Genomic DNA, 8,754 nt, shown 5'->3' on the forward strand with positions numbered 1-8,754 from the left:
TCGTCCGAGTGGAACTTGGTGCTCGGAGGATGACAGCGGGCGTGCGTAAGAGGCTCGTCCGGGGATGAGGCAGCATCCTCGGGCGGCAGGAGGCAGCCTCCCCTCGGTTTAACTTAGTCTCCAGAGAATGACAGCGGGCGTGCGCAAGAGGCCCGTCCGGGGATGAGGCAGCATCCTCGGACACCAGCCAGGAGCGCGCGGGCGCTGTGGAAGTAAGTACATCCACTCCTGGTACCTAAAATTTTCTCCAGCGGCGGGCCCCGGGCCTAAACTTTCTCCGGGCCGCGCAACACGCACTCTCCGCCGGACACCGACGGAGGCAACGTCCCCCTCCTGCGGTGACAAAAAAAATCCACTCCTGGTACCTAAAATTTTCTTCAGCGGCGGGCCCCGGGCCTAAACTTTCTCCGGGCCGCGCAACACGCACTCTCCGCCGGACACCGACGGAGGCAACGTCCCCCTCCTGCGGTGACAAAAAAAATCCACCCCTGGTACCTAAAATTTTCTCCAGCGGCGGGCCCTTGGCTGAAACTTTCTCCGGGCCGCGCAACACGCACTTTGCGTCGGACGCCGGTCCCAAAGCGCCACCCCGGACCACCACAAGGCTACAGCCACCATCCCCAAGCGCCACCCCCGACCGCGACAAGTCGACCGCCACCAGGCGACCACCACCACCACCATCCCCAAGCGCCACCCCCGACCGCCACCAGGCGACAGCCACCATCCCCAAGCGCCACCCCCGACCGCCACCAGGCGACAGCCACCATCCCCAAGCGCCACCCCCGACCGCCACAAGGCGACCGCCACCATCCCCAAGCGCCACCCCCGACCGCCACCCCCCGACCGCCACAAGGCGACCGCCACAAGGCGACCGCCACAAGGCGACCGCCACCATCCCCAAGCGCCACCCCCGACCGCCACCCCCCGACCGCCACCCCCCGACCGCCACCAGGCGACCGCCACCATCCCCAAGCGCCACCCCCGACCGCCACCCCCCGACCGCCACCCCCCGACAGCCACCCCCCGACCGCCACCAGCCGACTGCCACCAGCCGACCGCCACCAGCCGACCGCCACCAGCCGTTCGCGGTGTGCGCCTCCGGCGCCACCGGTCCCAAGCACCATCCCCAAGCACCATCCCCGACCGCCACCCCCCGACCGCCACCAGCCGACCGCCACCAGCCGACCGCCACCAGCCGACCGCCACCAGCCGTTCGCGGTGTGCGCCTCCGGCGCCACCGGTCCCAAGCACCATCCCCAAGCACCATCCCCGACCGCCACCCCCCGACCGCCACCAGCCGACCGCCACCAGCCGACCGCCACCAGCCGACCGCCACCAGCCGTTCGCGGTGTGCGCCTCCGGCGCCACCGGTCCCAAGCACCATCCCCAAGCACCATCCCCGACCGCCACCCCCCGACCGCCACCAGCCGACCGCCACCAGCCGACCGCCACCAGCCGACCGCCACCAGCCGTTCGCGGTGTGCGCCTCCGGCGCCACCGGTCCCAAGCACCATCCCCAAGCACCATCCCCGACCGCCACCCCCCGACCGCCACCCCCCGACCGCCACCAGCCGACTGCCACCAGCCGACCGCCACCAGCCGACCGCCACCAGCCGTTCGCGGTGTGCGCCTCCGGCGCCACCGGTCCCAAGCACCATCCCCAAGCACCATCCCCGACCGCCACCCCCCGACCGCCACCCCCCGACCGCCACCAGCCGACCGCCACCAGCCGACCGCCACCAGCCGACCGCCACCAGCCGTTCGCGGTGTGCGCCTCCGGCGCCACCGGTCCCAAGCACCATCCCCAAGCACCATCCCCAAGCACCATCCCCGACCGCCACCCCCCGACCGCCACCCCCCGACCGCCACCAGCCGACCGCCACCAGCCGACCGCCACCAGCCGACCGCCACCAGCCGTTCGCGGTGTGCGCCTCCGGCGCCAACGGTCCCCAAGCACGGTCCCCAAGCACCATCCCCGACCGCCACCCCCCGACCGCCACCAGCCAACCGCCACCCAGCGACCGCCACCCGCCGTTCGCGGTGTGCGCCGTTATCCGCCTCTGGGTGGTCCTTGCCGGGCGTGGATCGGCGTCCGCTGTCGGTAGGTGACGGGACCATAATTGGCCCGCGGACCAGCCGGCGGGGCTCTCTTGAAAGCCTACCCGCCTTCGCTGGTTCCCCGGTCGGCCACGAGTAGCGAGAATTCGGCCTCTTCGCCCGGAGCGCGGCTCAACTTCAGTGAAAATGCACTAAGTGCCAAAGCCCATTCATTTACAACGGCGTGTCCGCCAGAGGGCGCATTTCCCGCCGCGGACCGGCCGGCGGGGCTCGTCGGAGAGCGTGCCCGCCTCTCGGTGGTTCTTACCGGGCGTGGGTCGGCGTCCGCTGTGGGTACGTTACGGGACCACGTTCGGCCCGCGGACCAGCCGGCGGGGCTCTCTTGAGAGTTTGCCCGCCTTCGCTGGTTCCCTGGTCGGCCGCGAGTGGCGAGAATTCGGCCTCTTCGCCCGGAGCGCGGCTCAACTTCAGCGAAAATGCACTAAGTGCCAAAGCCCATTCATTTACAACGGCGTGTCCGCCAGAGGGCGCATTTCCCGCCGCGGACCGGCCGGCGGGGCTCGTCGGAGAGCGTGTCCGCCTCTCGGTGGTTCTTACCGGGCGTGGGTCGGCGTCCGCTGTGGGTACGTTACGGGACCACGTTCGGCCCGCGGACCAGCCGGCGGGGCTCTCTTGAGAGCTTACCCGCCTTCGCTGGTTCCCCGGTCGGCCGCGAGTGGCGAGAATTCGGCCTCTTCGCCCGGAGCGCGGCTCAACTTCAGCGAAAATGCACTAAGTGCCAAAGCCCATTCATTTACAACGGCGTGTCCGCCAGAGGGCGCATTTCCCGCCGCGGACCGGCCGGCGGGGCTCGTCGGAGAGCGTATCCGCCTCTCGGTGGTTCTTACCGGGCGTGGGTCGGCGTCCGCTGTGGGTACGTTACGGGACCACGTTCGGCCCGCGGACCAGCCGGCGGGGCTCTCTTGAATGCTTGCCCGCCTTCGCTGGTTCCCTGGTCGGCCGCGAGTGGCGAGAATTCGGCCTCTTCGCCCGGAGCGCGGCTCAACTTCAGCGAAAATGCACTAAGTGCCAAAGCCCATTCATTTACAACGGCGTGTCCGCCAGAGGGCGCGTTTCCCGCCGCGGACCGGCCGGCGGGGCTCGTCGGAGAGCGTGCCCGCCTCTCGGTGGTCCTTGCCGGGCGTGGGTCGGCGTCCGCTGTCGGTAGGTGACGGGACCATAACTGGCCCGCGGGCCAGCCGGCGGGGCTCTCTTCAAAGCTTACCCGCCTTCGCTGGTTCCCTGGTCGGCCACGAGTGGCGAGAATTCGGCCTCTTCGCCCGGAGCGCGGCTCAACTTTTGCGAAAATGCACTAAGTGCCAAACCCCATTCATTTACAACGGCGTGTCCGCCAGAGGGCGCATTTCCCGCCGCGGACCGGCCGGCGGGGCTCGTCGGAGAGCGTGTCCGCCTCTCGGTGGTTCCTGCCGGGCGTGGGTCGGCGTCCGCTGTCGGTAGGTGACGGGACCACGTTCGGCCCGCGGACCAGCCGGCGGGGCTCCATAGAAAGCTTACACGCCTTCGCTGGTTCCCTGGTCGGCCACGAGTGGCGAGAATTCGGCCTCTTCACCTGGAGCGCGGAGCGACTTTTGCTAAAATTTTTCTAAGTGCCAAGGGCTCTCGCGCCGCGATGCGTCCGCCTCTGCTGGTTCCCCGGTCGGCCACGAGTAGCGATAATTCGGCCTCTTCACCTGGAGCCCGGAGCGACTTTAGCCATTTTTTTTCTAAGTGCCAAGGACTCTTGCGCCGCGATGCGTCCGCCTCTGCTGGTTCCCCGGTCGGCCACGAGTGGCGAGAATTCGGCCTCTTCACCTGGAGCACGGAGCGACTTTTGCCAATTTTTTTCTAAGTGCCAAGGGCTCTTGCGCCGCGATGCGTCCGCCTCTGCTGGTTCCACGGTCGGCCACGAGTGGCGAGAATTCGGCCTCTTCACCTGGAGCGCGGAGCGACTTTTGCCATTTTTTTTTTTTCTAAGTGCCAAGGGCTCTCGCGCCGCGATGCGTCCGCCTCTGCTGGTTCCCCGGTCGGCCGCGAGTGGCGAGGATTCGGCCTCTTCACCCGGAGCCCGGGCCGACTTCCGCCGATATGATCACATCATGATCCTATAGCAAGTGTCGTATAACCATAACATGATGTACAAAATAAATATATAAATATTAACATGACCTATAAACATTAAATATATAAATATTAACATCCCCTATAAACATTAAATATATAAATATTAACATCACCTATAAACATTAAACATATAAATATTAACATCACCTATAAACATTATGAATACAATGTTTATAACCGAATGGTCATTTTGTATTATTTGGCTGTAAATGCGATCATATGTAGTATATATCATGTATTTATCCACGAACCGTTAAAGAGATGTCAAGTCAGGCTACCTTAAGAGAGTCATAGTTACTCCCGCCGCTTACCCGCCTCTGTGCGAGAGGCGGTGTAATTTCTCTCCGTGTCCGCTGGAGGGAGGTATTTCCCCGTTACGACCTCCGGGAAGATCACCGGGACGCGGAGAACGCTAAGCCGGGGCGCTGGAAGCCTCGTTCGGCTTAGAAAGTGAGGTGGAAAGCACGCGGGGAACCGGCTGGGGGTGCTGGGGAAGTTCAGCGGGCCGCGTAAAACGCTTAGCCGGGGCTCTGGAAGCCTCGTTCGGCTTAAACAGTGAGGAGGAAAGCAGCCGGGGAACCGGCTGGAAGTGCTGTGGAGGCTCGGCGGGCCGCTTAAAACGCTTAGCCGGGGCTCTGGAAGCCTCGTTCGGCTTGAACAGTGAGGAGGAAAGCACTCGGGGAACCGGCTGGAGGTGCGGTGGAATCTCAGCGTGCCGCGTAAAACGCTTAGCCGAGGCTCTGGAAGCCTCGTTCGGCTTAAACAGTGAGGAGAAAAGCACCCGTGGAAGCGGCTGGAGGTGCGGTGGAAGTCCCGCGGGCCGCGTAAAACGCTTAGCCGGGGCTCTGGAAGCCTCGTTCGGCTTGAACAGTGAGGAGGAAAGCACTCGGGGAACCGGCTGGAGGTGCGGTGGAATCTCAGCGTGCCGCGTAAAACGCTTAGCCGAGGCTCTGGAAGCCTCGTTCGGCTTAAACAGTGAGGAGAAAAGCACCCGTGGAAGCGGCTGGAGGTGCGGTGGAAGTCCCGCGGGCCGCGTAAAACGCTTAGCCGGGGCTCTGGAAGCCTCGTTCGGCTTAAACAGTGAGGAGGAATGCATCATGAGAACCGTCTGGAGGTGCTGTGGAAGCTCAGCGGGCTGCGTAAAACGCTTAGCCGGGGCTCTGGAAGCCTCCTCGGGCGTCAAGAGTTAGGAGGAAAGCCTCATGGGAACCGGCTGGAGGTGCTGTGGAAGTTCAGCGGGCCGCGTAAAACGCTTAGCCGGGGCTCTGGAAGCCGCGTTCGGCTTAAACAGTGAGGAGGAAACCATCAAGAGAACCGGCTGGAGGTGCCCTGGAAGCTCAGCGGGCCGCGTAAAACGCTTAGCCGGGGCTCTGGAAGCCTCGTTCGGCTTAGAAAGTGAGGAGGAATGCATCATGAGAACCGGCTGGAGGTGCTCCGGAAGTTCAGCGGGCCGCGTAAAACGCTTAGCCGGGGCTCTGGAAGCCGCGTTCGGCTTAAACAGTGAGGAGGAAACCATCAAGAGAACCGGCTGGAGGTGCTTTGGAAGCTCATCGGCCCGCGGAAAACGCTTAGCCGGGGCTCTGGAAGCCTCCTCGGGCGTCGAGAGTTAGGAGAAAAAGCACCCCCGAGAACCGGCCGGGTCGTCCACGAACCGCTAAAAAGATGTCGAGTGCCGCTACCTTAAGAGAGTCATAGTTACTCCCGCCGTTTGGCCGAAGGTGTATTTACTCGCCGTGTCCGCTGGAGGGAGGTATTTCCCCGCTCCAACGTCACCGGCGGCTTACGAACGTCTCCCCGAGCGCTCGGAAGTCCGCGCGGGGGGGGAGAAGCGGGCCGTGCGAGGTACCGGGTGGAGCTGGACCGTCACCTGGTCCGCTCGTCGTGCGCGCCGGCCGCTGGAAGTCGAACAAAGCTCCGCGATCTCATCCGCGGTGCTTGTAAAGTGCAGATCCGCTGGGCTGGAGCTATTTTGGGCCACTTGGCGCGCGCGCACGGCCTCCCGGAGGTGCCGGGTGGAGTGCGCGAGCGCACCGGCCGCTGGAAGTCGGATGAAGCTCCGCGATCTCATCCGCGGAGCTTGTAAAGTGCAGATCCGCTGGGCTGGAGCTATTTTCGGCCACTTGCGCATGCGCACGGCCTCCCGGAGGTTCCGGGCGGCGTGCGTAAGCGCACCGGCCGCTGGAAGTCGAATAATGCTCCGCGATCTCATCCGCGGTGCTTACAACTAGCCGATCCGGTCGGCCTGGAGCTATTTTCGGCCACTTGGCCCGCGCGCACGGCCTCCCGGCTGTCCCGGTGGTCCCGGTCGCCTCCGCGGACGGTTAAAAAAAATCTCAAGTGAGCCTACCTTAAGAGAGTGATTGTTACTCCCGCATTTTGGCTACTCAAAGTGCCATCAGACGCGCAGCAACGCGAGTGTGCGCTAAGTGCGAGAGCTGGCGTATTTACCCGCCGTGTCCGCTAGAGGGAGGTAATTCCCCGTTACAAGCTCCGGGAAGATCAGCGGGACGCGGAGAACGCTTAGCCGGGGTGCTGGAAGCCTCGTTCGGCTTAGAAAGTGAGGCGGAAAGCACTCGGGGAACCGGCTGGAGGTGCTCTGGAAGTTCAGCGGGCCGCGCAAAACGCTTAGCCGGGGCTGTGGAAGCCTCCTTCGGCTTAGAAAATGAGGCGGAAAGCCTCATGAGAACCGGCTGGAGGTGCGGTGGGAGCTCAGCGGGCCGCGTAAAACGCTTAGCCGAGGCTCTGGAAGCCTCCTCGGGCGTCAAGAGTGAGGAGGAAAGCACCCGGAGAATGACATTTTGATATGATTTGACTATAAATGCGATCATATGTAGTATATATCATATATTTATCCACGAACCGTTCAAAAAAATCTCAAGTGAGCCTACCTTAAGAGAGTGACAGTTACTCCCGCCGTTTGGCCGCTCAGAGTGCCACCAGACGCGCAGCAACGCGAGTGTGCGCTAAGTGCGAGAGGTGGCGTATTTACCCGCCGTGTCCGCTGGAGGGAGGTAATTCCCCGTTACAAGCTCCGGGAAGATCAGCGGGACGCGGAGAACGCTTAGCCGGGGCTCTGGAAGCCTCGGGCGGCTTAGAAAGTGAGGAGAAAAGCACCCGGAGAAGCGGCTGGAGGTGCTCTGGAAGTTCAGCGGGCCGCGTAAAACGCTTAGCCGGGGCTCTGGAAGCCTCGTTCGGCTTAAACAGTGAGGAGGAAAGCACCCGGGGAACCGGCTGGAGGTGCTCTGGAAGCTCAGCGGTCCCGGTCGCCTACACGGACGGTTAAAAAAATCTCAAGTGAGCCTACCTTAAGAGAGTGACAGTTACTCCCGCCGTTTGGCCGCTCAGAGTGCCACCAGACACGCAGCAACGGGTGTGTGCGCTAAGTGCGAGAGGTGGCGTATTTACCCGCCGTGTCCGCTGGAGGGAGGTAATTCCCCGTTACGACCTCCGGGGAGATCAACGGGACGCGGAGAACGCTTAGCCGGGGCTCTGGAAGCCTCGGGCGGCTTGTAAAGTGAGGAGGAAAGCACCCGGAGAAGCGGCTGGAGGTGCTCTGGAAGTTCAGCGGGCCGCGTAAAACGCTTAGCCGGGGCTCTGGAAGCCTCGTTCGGCTTATAAAGTGAGGAGGAAAGCACTCGGGGAACCGGCTGGAGGTGCTGTGGAAGTTCAGCGGGCCGCGTAAAACGCTTAGCCGGGGCTCTGGAAGCCTCGTTCGGCTTAGGAAGTGAGGAGGAAAGCACCCGGAGAATATTTCAATATGATTTGACTATAAATGCGATCATATGTAGTATATATCATATATTTATCCACGAACCGTTCAAAAAAATCTCAAGTGAGCCTACCTTAAGAGAGTGACCGTTACTCCCGCCGTTTGGCCGCTCAGAGTGCCACCAGACGCGCAGCAACGCGAGTGTGCGCTAAGTGCGAGAGGTGGCGTATTTACCCTCCGTGTCCGCTGGAGGGAGGTAATTCCCCGTTACAAGCTCCGGGAAGATCACCGGGACGCGGAGAACGCTTAGCCGGGGCTCTGGAAGCCTCGTTCGGCTTAAACAGTGAGGAGGAAAGCACCCGGGGAACCAGCTGGAGGTGCTCTGGAAGTTCAGCGGGCCGCGCAAAACGCTTAGCCGGGGCTCTGGAAGCCTCGTTCGGCTTAAACAGTGAGGAGGAAAGCAGCCGTGGAACCGGCTGGAGGTGCGGTGGAAGCTCAGCGGGCCGCGTAAAACGCTTAGCCGGGGCTCTGGAAGCCTCCTCGGGCGTCAAGAGTTAGGAGGAAAGCCTGATGAGAACCGGCTGGAGGTGCTGTGGAAGCTCAGCGGGCCGCGTAAAACGCTTAGCCGAGGCTCTGGAAGCCTCCTCGGGCTTCAAGAGTTAGGAGGAAAGCCCCATGAGAACCGGCTGGAGGTGCGGTGGAAGCTCAGCGGGCCGCGTAAAACGCTTAGCCGGGGCTCTGGAAGCCTCGTTCGGCTTATAAAGTGAGGAGGAATGCACCCGGAGAACCGGCTGGAGGTGCTCTGGAAGCTCAGCGGGCCGCGTAAA

Source organism: Syngnathus floridae, unplaced genomic scaffold (assembly GCF_059516105.1).
Source record: "Syngnathus floridae isolate MCC-2025c unplaced genomic scaffold, RoL_Sflo_1.0 HiC_scaffold_92, whole genome shotgun sequence".
Classification (NCBI taxonomy): Eukaryota; Metazoa; Chordata; class Actinopteri; order Syngnathiformes; family Syngnathidae; genus Syngnathus; species Syngnathus floridae.